The sequence below is a fragment of the Panulirus ornatus genome, chromosome 32 (assembly GCF_036320965.1).
Source record: "Panulirus ornatus isolate Po-2019 chromosome 32, ASM3632096v1, whole genome shotgun sequence".
In the NCBI taxonomy this organism is placed as follows: Eukaryota; Metazoa; Arthropoda; class Malacostraca; order Decapoda; family Palinuridae; genus Panulirus; species Panulirus ornatus.
The window spans coordinates 4,414,016-4,427,434 of NC_092255.1; the positions used below are offsets into that span (position 1 = coordinate 4,414,016).

Here is a 13,419-nt window from a genome sequence, read left to right on the forward strand (position 1 = left end):
TGGGGCAGCGTATAGCCTGTGGGAGGCCACGGGGGAGGGACTGGAATGTGGAGATGGCCCCCCCCCCTGGGGCAGCGCGTACCGCCCGTGGGAGGCCACAGGGGAGGGAGTGGAACGTGGGAATGGTTGACCCGTTCTTGTATATTCTTTCCAAGGCGGGCAATACGTTTTCTACCAGTTCAACGGGCAATACGTTTTCTACCAGTTCAATGGGCAATACGTTTTCTACCAGTTCAACGGGCAATACGTTTTCTACCAGTTCAACGGGCAATACGTTTTCTACCAGTTCAATGGGCAATACGTTTTCTACCAGTTCAATTGGCAATACGTTTCCTACCAGTTAAACGGGCAATATGTTTTCTACCAGTTCAACGGGCAATACGTTTTCTACCAGTTCAACGGGCAATATGTTTTCTACCAGTTCAATGGGCAATACGTTTTCTACCAGTTCAACGGGCAATACGTTGTCTACCAGTTCAACGGGCAATACGTTTTCTACCAGTTCAACGGGCAATACGTTTTCTACCAGTTCAATGGGCAATACGTTTTCTACCAGTTCAACGGGCAATACGTTTTCTACCAGTTCAACGGGCAATACGTTTTCTACCAGTTCAACGGGCAATACGTTGTCTACCAGTTCAACGGGCAATACGTTTTCTACCAGTTCAATTGGCAATACGTTTTCTACCAGTTAAACGGGCAATATGTTTTCTACCAGTTCAATTGGCAATACGTTTTCTACCAGTTCAACGGGCAATACGTTGTCTACCAGTTCAACGGGCAATACGTTTTCTACCAGTTCAATTGGCAATACGTTTTCTACCAGTTAAACGGGCAATATGTTTTCTACCAGTTCAATGGGCAATACGTTTTCTACCAGTTCAACGGGCAATACGTTGTCTACCAGTTCAACGGGCAATACGTTTTCTACCAGTTCAATTGGCAATACGTTTTCTACCAGTTCAACGGGCAATACGTTGTCTACCAGTTCAACGGGCAATACGTTTTCTACCAGTTCAATTGGCAATACGTTTTCTACCAGTTAAACGGGCAATATGTTTTCTACCAGTTCAATGGGCAATACGTTTTCTACCAGTTCAACGGGCAATACGTTGTCTACCAGTTCAACGGGCAATACGTTTTCTACCAGTTCAACGGGCAATACGTTTTCTACCAGTTCAATGGGCAATACGTTTTCTACCAGTTCAACGGGCAATACGTTTTCTACCAGTTCAATGGGCAATACGTTTTCTACCAGTTCAACGGGCAATACGTTTTCTACCAGTTCAAAGATGCTAGAATGTAATCACGAAACGACCATTTCATCTTCCCCTGGGACACTAAGAAACCCTGGGGGAAATCATCGACCAACCTGAAATGGCTTTTCCCTCTGACCATGGATCAACCAGCTGGTAGACTGGATGTCTGGTTACAGGTCAACCAGCTGGTAGACTGGATGTCTGGCTACAGGTCAACCAGCTGGTAGACTGGATGTCTGGCTACAGGTCAACCAGCTGGTAGACTGGATGTCTGGCTACAGGTCAACCAGCTGGTAGACTGGATGTCTGGCCACAGGTCAACCAGCTGGTAGACTGGATGTCTGGCTACAGGTCAACCAGCTGGTAGACTGGATGTCTGGCCACAGGTCAACCAGCTGGTAGACTGGATGTCTGGCTACAGGTCAACCAGCTGGTAGACTGGATGTCTGGCTACAGGTCAACCAGCTGGTAGACTGGATGTCTGGCCACAGGTCAACCAGCTGGTAGACTGGATGTCTGGCTACAGGTCAACCAGCTGGTAGACTGGATGTCTGGCTACAGGTCAACCAGCTGGTAGACTGGATGTCTGGCTACAGGTCAACCAGCTGGTAAACTGGATGTCTGGCTACAGGTCAACCAGCTGGTAGACTGGATGTCTGGCTGGTCAACCAGCTGGTAGACTGGATGTCTGGCTGGTCAACCAGCTGGTAGACTGGATGTCTGGCTACAGGTCAACCAGCTGGTAGACTGGATGTCTGGCTGGTCAACCAGCTGGTAGACTGGATGTCTGGCCACAGGTCATCCAGCTGGTAGACTGGATGTCTGGCTGGTCAACCAGCTGGTAGACTGGATGTCTGGCCACAAATCAACCAGACGCACAGAATTACCTTAAAATTACCAAAACGTAAATAAAAGGCCTTTGACACAAAAGGCCTTTGACACACACACAGGGTCGACCCACACTGACGGTAATGTAATTACCCCAATGGCCATACAAATTACCTTTCCCTTGACGTGATGAAAGAAAAAATAATAATGTAATCTTTGACACGTGAAGACGAATGTTAAAATACATTTGTGAATTATAAAAAAAAGTCATCTAATACAACATACAACAGAGTTGTATGTTGTATAAGGTCGAAACTCCCACAGGGCTCGAAGGTAATTCGACACCTGGGCTCCCTAACCTAATGTAATCCTAATGTAATCTAAAAAAAAAAAAAAAAAAAAATAATTTAATGTAATTCTCACCGTAAAGTGACTCTCTCTCTCTCTCTCTCTCTCTCTCTCTCTCTCTCTCTCTCTCTCTCTCTCTCTCTCTCTCACACACACACACACACACTGACCAGTGTTTTCCATAGTTCCCTAAAGGGGAAGGGGGGGAAGGGGAGGGGGGAAGGGGGGAAGGGGAAGGGGGGAAGGGGAAGGGGAAGGGGGAGGGAGGAAGGGGGTGGGTTTTCTTTTCCGCTGGATTACATGGGCGGATAATCCCCCTAACAACCTCGCCCCCCCCCCCCACCACCACGAGGTAATCCCCAGCCAAAGGTAATTCCCAGCCTCACACACACACACACCACGGAGGGAGGGGGGGGGGTGGTCCCAGCGCGCGAGTCTCAAGAGCTGAGAAGCGAATGAGACGACACTTTCTCTCTCTCTCTCTCTCTCTCTCTCTCTCTCTCTCTCTCTCTCTCTCTCTCTCTCTCTCTCTCTCTCTCTCCTTGTATCGCTCACTCTTCACTCGCTACTCCTGCCTGGTGGCCCTTCACACTCGCTACTCCTCCTCCTGGTGGCCCTTCACTCGCTACTCCTGGCCCTTCACTCGCTACTCCTCCTGGCTCTTCACTCACTACTCGTGGCCCTTCACTCACTACTCGTGGCCCTTCACTCGCTACTCCTCCTGGCCCTTCACTCGCTACTCCTCCTGGCTCTTCACTCACTACTCGTGGCCCTTCACTCACTACTCGTGGCCCTTCACTCGCTACTCCTCCTGGCCCTTCACTCGCTACTCCTCCTGGCTCTTCACTCACTACTCGTGGCCCTTCACTCGCTACTCCTCCTGGCCCTTCACTCGCTACTCCTCCTGGCCCTTCACTCGCTACTCCTCCTGGCTCTTCACTCACTACTCGTGGCCCTTCACTCGCTACTCCTCCTGGTGGCCCTTCACTCACTACTCGTGGCCCTTCACTCGCTCCTCCTCCTGGCCCTTCACTCGCTACTCCTCCTGGCCCTTCACTCGCTGCTCTTCCTGGCCCTTCACTCGCTACTCCTGGCCCTTCACTCGCTACTCCCCCTGGCCCTTCACTCGCTACTCCTCCTGGCCCTTCACTCGCTACTCCTCCTCCCACTTGACCTCTCCCAAATCACTCGTTCGAAACCCGTCCACAAGCGGGTTAATTACGAGACAGCTTCGCTCGCTCACTGAACGAGACTATACAGTGCTCTCAAGTCTCGCTTTCCCCTGGCTATAGAGAGACGAGAACTGGTCGTCTGGCTGCCTGGTCGTCTGGCTATAGAGAGACGAGAACTGGTCGTCTGACTACCTACCTGGTCGTCTGACTGCCTACCTGGTCGTCTGACTACCTACCTGGTCGTCTGACTGCCTACCTGGTCGTCTGACTACCTACCTGGTCGTCTCTCTGCCTATCTGGTCGTCTCTCTGCCTATCTGGTCGTCTGACGGCCTACCTGGTCGTCTGACGGCCTACCTGGTCGTCTGACTGCCTACCTGGTCGTTCGTCTGACGGCCTACCTGGTCGTCTGACTGCCTACCTGGTCGTTCGTCTGACTACCTACCTGGTCGTCTCTCTGCCTATCTGGTCGTCTCTCTGCCTATCTGGTCGTCTGACGGCCTACCTGGTCGTCTGACGGCCTACCTGGTCGTCTGACTGCCTACCTGGTCGTTCGTCTGGCTGCCTACCTGGTCGTTCGTCTGACTACCTACCTGGTCGTTCGTCTACCTACCTACCTGGTCGTTCGTCTGGCTGCCTACCTGGTCGTCCGTCTACCTGGTCGTCCGTGTGGCTGGTCGAGGATGGGATCAAGTGAGGGTAAACGCGTCGTAGGAGGATCAGCGACCAATGAGGCGTGGCTACAGAGGGATCCAGGCGCGTTACGCCCTCCGCTACTGTAGGATCAGCCAGCGCCCTTCCAACTCCCTCAAAAGGGATTTGCCATATCCCAGAAGAAATCCCAATCCCCTCACCCCATCCCCCTCCCTCCCCATCCCCTCCCAAACCCCCCTCACACCCATCCCCCTCCCCTCCCAAACCCCCTCACCCCATCCTCTACTCCCTCAACACACCCCACCATCCCCCCTCTCCCCCATCTCTCTCTCTCTCTCTCTCTCTCTCTCTCTCTCTCTCTCTCTCTCTCTCTCTCTCTCTCTCTCTCTAAGTAGCCCCCTACACACACACACACACACACACACACACCCCAACCCCCCCCTTGGGGTATTTTGGGGGGTTTGAGCTCGCTAAGTAGCGCATTAGCTAGCCTCCCCCCCCCCAGACACACACCCCCTCCCCCTCTTCCCCCCTCCCACTGACACACACACACACACACACACACACACACACACACACACACACACGGTCGGCGGGATGAAGAGCGATAGGATCAGACACGTACCTGGGGGGTGGGGGGGGTGCGGGGAGGGGGGGGGGGGGTGGGGGGGGAGGGGGAGGTGGTAATCTCCCTGACAGGTCCTGACACAGGTAGACCAGGTGGTGCCAGGTCAGGTCAGGGAGTCCTGTATATATATACCCCCCTTCCCTTCCCCCTCCCCCTGCCAGGTCACAAGGATGAGGGGAAGGGGGTGGGGGGGAAGGGGCTGAAGTACAGGTCATGCCTCCCTCAGGCCCAGGTCACCGAAGGTTGAGGTATCGGGTCACAGGTCATCATGTCTGCTGCCTCCCTCCAGGTCACGTGAGACTGAAAGTGGTCAGGTCCCAGGTCCATTCTACCCCTTACCCCCCTCCCCAACATCCCCCCTTCCCTTCACTTCCAGGTCCTACCCCCCTTCCCCTTCACTTCCAGGTCCTACCCCCCTCCCTTCACTTCCAGGTCTTACCCCCCTTCCCTTCACTTCCAGGTCCTACCCCCCTCCCTTCACTTCCAGGTCCTACCCCCCTCCCTTCACTTCCAGGTCTTACCCCCCTCCCTTCACTTCCAGGTCTTACCCCCCTCCCTTCACTTCCAGGTCTTACCCCCTCCCTTCACTTCCAGGTCCTACCCCCCTCCCTTCACTTCCAGGTCTTACCCCCCCTCCCTTCACTTCCAGGTCCTACCCCCCTCCCTTCACTTCCAGGTCTTACCCCCCCTCCCTTCACTTCCAGGTCCTACCTCCCCTCCCTTCACTTCCAGGTCCTACCCCCCTCCCTTCACTTCCAGGTCCTACCTCCCCTCCCTTCACTTCCAGGTCCTACCCCCTCCCATCACTTCCAGGTCCTACCCCCCTCCCTTCACTTCCAGGTCCTACCCCCCTCCCTTCACTTCCAGGTCCTACCTCCCCTCCCTTCACTTCCAGGTCCTACCCCCCTCCCTTCACTTCCAGGTCCTACCCCCCTCCCTTCACTTCCAGGTCCTACCCCCCTCCCTTCACTTCCAGGTCCTACCCCCCCTCCCTTCACTTCCAGGTCCTACCCCCCTCCCTTCACTTCCAGGTCCTACCCCCCCTCCCTTCACTTCCAGGTCCTACCCCCCCTCCCTTCACTTCCAGGTCCTACCCCCCCTCCCTTCACTTCCAGGTCCTACCCCCCCTCCCTTCACTTCCAGGTCCTACCCCCCTCCCTTCACTTCCAGGTCCTACCCCCCCTCCCTTCACTTCCAGGTCTTACCCCCCCTCCCTTCACTTCCAGGTCCTACCCCCCCTCCCTTCACTTCCAGGTCCTACCCCCCTCCCTTCACTTCCAGGTCCTACCTCCCCTCCCTTCACTTCCAGGTCCTACCCCCCCTCCCTTCACTTCCAGGTCCTACCCCCCCTCCCTTCACTTCCAGGTCCTACCCCCCCTCCCTTCACTTCCAGGTCCTACCCCCCCCTCCCTTCCCCCTCTAAGGTCTCTTCCATCCCCCCTCCCCCTCCCAGGTCCTATCCACCCCAATACTCAGGTCCAAAGGTCTGTCTCTCCCCAGAGATCTCTTCCCAGCCTGCCTTACCCCCAGAGATCCTCCCCAACCTGACTTACCCCCAGAGATCCTCCCCAACCTACCTTACCCCCAGGGACCCTCCCCAACATTCCTTACCCCCAGAGACCCTCCCCAACATACCTTACCCCCAGAGATCCTCCCCGACCTAACTTACCCCCACAGATCCCTGCCAACCTACCTTACCCCCAGAAACCCTCCCGACCTACCTTATCCCCAGAGACCCTCCCCGACCTAACTTACCCCCAGAGATCCTCGCCAACATACCTTACCCCCAGAGACCCTCTCGACCTACCTTACCCCCAGAGACCCTCCCCAACCTCCCGTACACCCAGACAACCCTTATCTTCCCCCCCCTAACCTCCCCAGCTTCTCCCCGCCACCGCTGCCTGACGCTATCTCTCTCCACCTGCGGGGAGGACATATATATAAAAGAGGCCATAAAAAAGAGGGGGAGGGGGGTGGGGTGGTGAATGTAGGTAGGGGGAGGGGGAGGGGAGGGGGAATGTAGGTAGGGGGGGAGGGGAGGGGGATGTTGGTAGGGGGGAGGGGGAGGAGTGGTGAATGTAGGTAGGTGGGGAGGGGGAGGGGAGGGGAAATGTAGGTAGGGGGAGGGGGAATGTAGGTAGGGGGGAGGGGGAGGGGGAATGTAGGTAGGGGAGAGGGGAGGGGGATGTTGGTAGGGGGGAGGGGGAGGGGTGGTAAATGTAGGTAGGTGGGGAGGGGGAGGGGAGGGGGAATGTAGGTAGGGGGGAGGGGGAGTGTAGGTAGGGGGGAGGGGGAGTGTAGGTAGGGGGAGGGGAGGGGGATGTTGGTAGGGGGAGGGGGAGGGGTGGTGAATGTAGGTAGGTGGGGAGGGGGAGGGGGAATGTAGGTAGGGGGGAGGGGAGGGGGATGTTGGTAGAGGGGAGGGGAGGGGAGGGGGAATGTAGGTAGGGGGGAGGAGGAGGGGTGGTGAATGTAGGTAGGGGGGAAAGGGGAGGGGATGGTGAATGTAGACAGGGGGACGGGAGGGGAGGGGGACGACGACTCTCACCCCCCTTCCCCTCCCTCCCAAGCGGCCATCCTAACCAGGCCTCCAAGAAACAGCCCATCCCCCCCTCCCCCCTCCTCCTCCTCCAAGACACGATTCCCACAGATTTCTAGAAATTCCACAATAGCTGTAGCGGGGGAGGGGGGAAGGGGGAGGGAGGGAGGGGGAAAAGGGGGGATGAAAGACGATTCATTACCCAAAGGGGAGGGGTACAGAGGTCCCACATCCCCCCCCCCATATGAGGAAGGGAGGCCAGAGACGCGGGTCTGAGAGTACACAGACCCACAACACACCCAGACGTTCAGAGGGTTCGAGACAAGCTTCGTTCGGGGTCTGACCACGTGGGTTCAGAGGGTTCGAAACAAGCTTCGTTCGGGGTCTGACCACGTGGGTTCAGAGGGTTCGAGACAAGCTTCGTTCGGGGTCTGACCACGTGGGTTCAGAGGGTTCGAGACAAGCTTCGTTCGGGGTCTGACCACGTGGGTTCAGAGGGTTCGAGACAAGCTTCGTTCGGGGTCTGACCACGTGGGTTCAGAGGGTTCGAGACAAGCTTCGTTCGGGGTCTGACCACGTGGGTTCAGAGGGTTCGAGACAAGCTTCGTTCGGGGTCTGACCACGTGGGTTCAGAGGGTTCGAGACAAGCTTCGTTCGGGGTCTGACCACGTGGGTTCAGAGGGTTCGAGACAAGCTTCGTTCGGGGTCTGACCACGTGGGTTCAGAGGGTTCGAGACAAGCTTCGTTCGGGGTCTGACCACGTGGGTTCAGAGGGTTCGAGACAAGCTTCGTTCGGGGTCTGACCACGTGGGTTCAGAGGGTTCGAGACAAGCTTCGTTCGGGGTCTGACCACGTGGGTTCAGAGGGTTCGAGACAAGCTTCGTTCGGGGTCTGACCACGTGGGTTCAGAGGGTTCGAGACAAGCTTCGTTCGGGGTCTGACCACGTGGGTTCAGAGGGTTCGAGACAAGCTTGGGGTCTGACCACGTGGGTTCAGAGGGTTCGAGACAAGCTTCGTTCAGGGTCTGACCACGTGGGTTCAGAGGGTTCGAGACAAGCTTCGTTCGGGGTCTGACCACGTGGGTTCAGAGGGTTCGAGACAAGCTTGGGGTCTGACCACGTGGGTTCAGAGGGTTCGAGACAAGCTTCGTTCAGGGTCTGACCACGTGGGTTCAGAGGGTTCGAGACAAGCTTCGTTCGGGGTCTGACCACGTGGGTTCAGAGGGTTCGAGACAAGCTTCGTTCAGGGTCTGACCACGTGGGTTCAGAGGGTTCGAGACAAGCTTCGTTCGGGGTCTGACCACGTGGGTTCAGAGGGTTCGAGACAAGCTTCGTTCGGGGTCTGACCACGTGGGTTCTCTCCCCTCCTTCAAAACACACGGGGCTTCGAACACCAGAGATGTGAGGCTTCGAATACCTAATATGAACCCCCCTCCCCCACTACATAAAACCCCCTCCCTCCCACTACATACCTGATATGAACCCCCCTCCCCCACTACATAAACCCCCCTCCCTCACACTACATACCTAATATGAACCCCCCTCCCCCACTACATAAACTCCCCCCTCCCACTACATACCTAATATGAACCCCCCCTCCCCCACTACATAAACTCCCCCCTCCCTCACACTACATACCTAATATGAACCCCCCTCCCCCACTACATAAACTCCCACCCCCCCCTCCCACTACATACCTAATATGAACCCCCCCTCCCCCACTACATAAACTCCCACCCCCCTCACACTACATACCTAATATGAACCCCCCTCCCCCACTACATAAACTCCCCCCTCCCACTACATACCTAATATGAACCCCCCCTCCCCCACTACATAAACTCCCCCCCTCCCTCACACTACATACCTAATATGAACCCCCCTCCCCCACTACATAAACTCCCACCCCCCCTCCCTCACACTACATACCTAATATGAACCCCCCCTCCCCCACTACATAAACTCCCACCCCCCTCACACTACATACCTAATATGAACCCCCCTCCCCCACTACATAAACTCCCCCCCTCCCTCACACTACATACCTAATATGAACCCCCCTCCCCCACTACATAAACTCCCCCCCTCCCTCACACTACATACCTGATATGAACCCCCCCTCCCCCACTACATAAACTCCCACCCCCGCCCCCCTCCTCCCTCACACTACATATCACATCTATGTACTAATTACCATTAGCCAGCGCGTCATAAACTACCAATCCAACCAACCCCCCTCCCCCCCGTCTACCAACACCACCCCCCCTCATTCACCACCAGGAGCGCTACAATCAGTAGCTGGGTGATAAACCCCATCGCCTCTTCTCAATTTTTGCAGGCAGCGCTGGACTGACCTTTCCCCCCCTCCCCCTCCACTTCCCCTCCCCTCACCCCCCTCACTCCCTCCCCTCCTTCCTTCCTCCCCCTCCCCCCTCCTCCTCCCAGGCAGCGAGTTTGTCTTGCTTTTTGAGGGGGGAGGGGGAAGAAGGGGAAGGGGAAGAGGGAGGGGAAAAGGGGGGAGGGAGCTCCATCAAGCAGCCCCCCCCCCCAACACACCCATATGTGTGTGTGTGTGAGAGAGAGAGAGAGAGAGAGAGAGAGAGAGAGAGAGAGAGAGAGAGAGAGAGAGAGAGAGAGAGAGAGAGAGAGAGAGAGAGAAACACCCCGTTTACCATCACCGGGGGGGGGGGGGGGAAAGGCACGGCGCATGACAGCTAGAGGAACGGATGGGAGCGAAGGAAGGCCCTTTCCCCTTTCGTCGCTTCCCGGCGCTACCTCGCTAACGCGGGAAACGGCGTATTAAAAAAAAAAAGAAAGAAAACGAAAAAGAAAACGTACACTAACCATGCAAATCAGGTCACGATGGACCGAACTCAGATAAACATCTCTGTAACAAGTCTTGACCTTTGACCTAACGACCCTAGCTTCAATAGGGCTCGTCCCTGGGCCTAACAGCCCCCCCCCCCCCACCCACCCAATCTGGGGGTATTCGTGAGGACATGACGCACGAACGCACGGACGCACGAACGGACGGACGCACGAACGGACGGACGGACGCACGAACGCACGGACGGACGAACGGACGGACGGACGAACGGACGGACGTACACAGAGACAGAAAACGGTAAATGTAGTCTTCAATCATTGCATCTGGAAAGATCTGGCAACAATGCCTTTATATATATATATATATATATATATATATATATATATATATATATATATATATATATATATATATATATATAAAGTGACATATTTCTGTCTTGTGTCTCCCTTCATGATGTGATTATTACACGAAAGTGCACTTGTGTTTCATGTTCCTCGTGGACTCATAGGATTATATATATATATATATATATATATATATATATATATATATATATATATATATATATATATATATATATATCATCATCAGTAAATTTGGCGAGTCACGTTGGCTGAAATAAGACCGCGAAATCGACCTCTGGGTCACCACTCCCGTTTATGTTGGCGATGTTGATGATAATGTTGGCGATGTTGATGATGGCGATGTTGATGTTGGCGATGTTAATGTTGGCGATGTTGATGTTGGCGATGTTAATGTTGGCGATGGTGATGTTGGCGATGTTAATGTTGGCGATATTAATGTTGGCGATGTTAGTGTTGATGTTGGCGATGTTAATGTTGGCGATGTTGATGCGCCCTTCTATCAAACCCCCTTTTTCGGAGGCTGTGTCTGTCTGTCTGTCTGTCTGTGGCGCAGACAGACAGACAGACAGACACAGACAGACACACACACAGACAGACAATACGACCCAGAAATTAACATATTTCAAAGGAGTCGCCTGAAAAATGAAAGAAAACGAGAATAATCGGGAAAATTTTTTAAGAAAACGAGAATAATCGGGAAAATTTAAGAAAACGAGAATAATCGGGAAAAATTTTAAGAAAACGAGAATACTCGGGGAAAAAATAACAGAAAACGAGAATAATCCAAATGTAACAAAAATTGCGAACGGGATAGAAGAAAACGGAAGAAGAAGAGGAGGGTTAGAAGATGGGACAAAGGAACCCAATGTAAAAAAAAAAAAAAGGAAAATGGGTCAGTCATTTGGAAGAAAACGACGTGAGGGGATGAAAAATGAAAATAATAATAATAATAATAATAATAATAATAATAATAATAATAATAATAATAATAATAAAAAGGAGGAGGAGGAGGAGGAGGAGGTGTTGGAGGAGTAGGAGGAGGAGAAGGAGGAGGAGAAGGTGTTGGAGGCTGGTGATGAAGACCTCACCCACCCACCCAAACCCACCCACCCAAACCCACCCTAACAAAGGCCACCTGCTATAGCGGCTCTACCACGGGGCGCCCCGCTGCCCCGCCCCGCGCCCCGTGGATACGCTACCACCCCGGCCCTCCAAGTTGGCTCTGCCTGTCAATACATAAGCCCTCCAAGGCGACCTCTGTCATTACCCTCCAAAACTCCGGTGATTATATTCAAATTAACCCAGGATAGTCCCGAGCCTGGAGGACGGATAAGAAAAGGGCGCAATTTGCTGATAACCATCTCCCCGGGGTGATAGATAGAGTTGGCGGGAGGAGGAGGAGGAAGAGGAGCGGGAGGAGGAGGAGGAGCGGGAAGAGGAGGAGGAGGAGCGGGAGGAGGAGGAGGAGCGGGAAGAGGAGGAGCGGGAAGAGGAGGAGGAGCGACAGGAGCGGGAAGAGGAGCGGGATGAGGGTGAGGAGCAGAGCGGGAGGAGGAGGAGGAGGAGGAGCGAGAGGAGAGGGAAGAGGAGGAGGAGGAGGAGCGGGAGGATGAGGAGGAGCGGGAGGAGCAGGGTGAGGAGCGGGAAGAGGAGCGTGAGAAGCGGCGGGCGGGGAGCCAGCGATCACCTCTGGTGGCGACCGCTCGGCCTAGCGCACACCGCGTCCAGCGAACACCCCATCCTCCCTCCTTCCTTCTTGCCCGCGTCCATCATGGAGCGCCTCCTCCTGCTGCTCTCTCTTGTAAATGAAATAATAAAGTGAATAAAAAAAGAGAGAGGCGGGACGCTGCTCGACCCGCCAAAATGTAAACTTTATTGATGATTCTTTATTTGAGAGAGAGAGAGAGAGAGAGAGAGAGAGAGAGAGAGAGAGAGAGAGAGAGAGAGAGAGAGAGAGAGAGAGCTTTAAGGGCGATGTGGACACGTCATACAGCCGTGATCTTCGTCCTTCTTGGCCCCCAGAGTTCTGACAGGGGATAAGGCTTTACTGCCCCCTCCCCTACGCCCCGCGGGGCAGAGCGGGGCGGGGGCGGGGCGCCCCATGGGGGCCCCACAATGCAGGGAAGTCGTATGTTAGAATTAAAACTGTAATTATCCTTTGAGGTTTGGCCACTCGCGTGCAATGTGTGCGCTGAGGAGAATATATAGAGAGAGGAGGGCCCCCTCCCCTTGGAGGAGGGGGCCCCTAAGGGCCTAGCGCTGGGGCCCAAGGGAGGGAAGGTGGAGGGCTCGATCCTCCCAAGGCCGCTATATCCCACACGTCCCCAACACCACTATGTGGGAAGGCCCCCCCCCTCCCCTTCCCCCTTGGAGGAGGGGGGCCCACCTAAGGGCCTAGCGCTGGGGCCCAAGGGAGGGCTCGCTCGCTGCTCCCAAGGCCGCTATACCCCCACACGTCCCCAACACCGCCATGTGTCGACCTCCTCCGTACTCGACGTCGACGCCGACACGATGGGGGGAGGGGGGTGGAGGAGGAGGGGGGGACCCCCCACACACGGGGGGGGGGGGACCCCCACACTCTCGCGCTCGACTGACATACAAAATGTCTTCCTTAAATCTTCTCCCTGAGGGAGGGAGGGAGGGAGGGAGGGGGAGGAGGGAGGGAGAGAGGGTTGAGGGAGGGATGGAAGGTTGAGGGAGGGAGGGAGGGAGGCTTGAGGGAGGCTTGAGGGAGGGAGGGAGTGAGGGAGGCTTGAGGGAGGGAGGGAGGCTTGAGGGAGGGAGGGAGGCTTGAGGGA

The 13,419-nt window shown here is 55.2% G+C and overlaps 1 long non-coding RNA gene and 1 pseudogene across 1 annotated transcript in view; one reads left to right on the forward strand and one right to left on the reverse strand.

The window, feature by feature from the left end:
• LOC139759279 (uncharacterized) overlaps nt 1-12,279 on the forward strand; it is a 13,050-nt pseudogene extending 771 nt beyond the window's left edge.
• The window catches only part of LOC139758998 (uncharacterized), a 222,825-nt gene that overhangs the window by 95,638 nt on the left and 113,768 nt on the right, over nt 1-13,419 (reverse strand). The gene's annotated exons all lie outside the window — the stretch shown is intronic.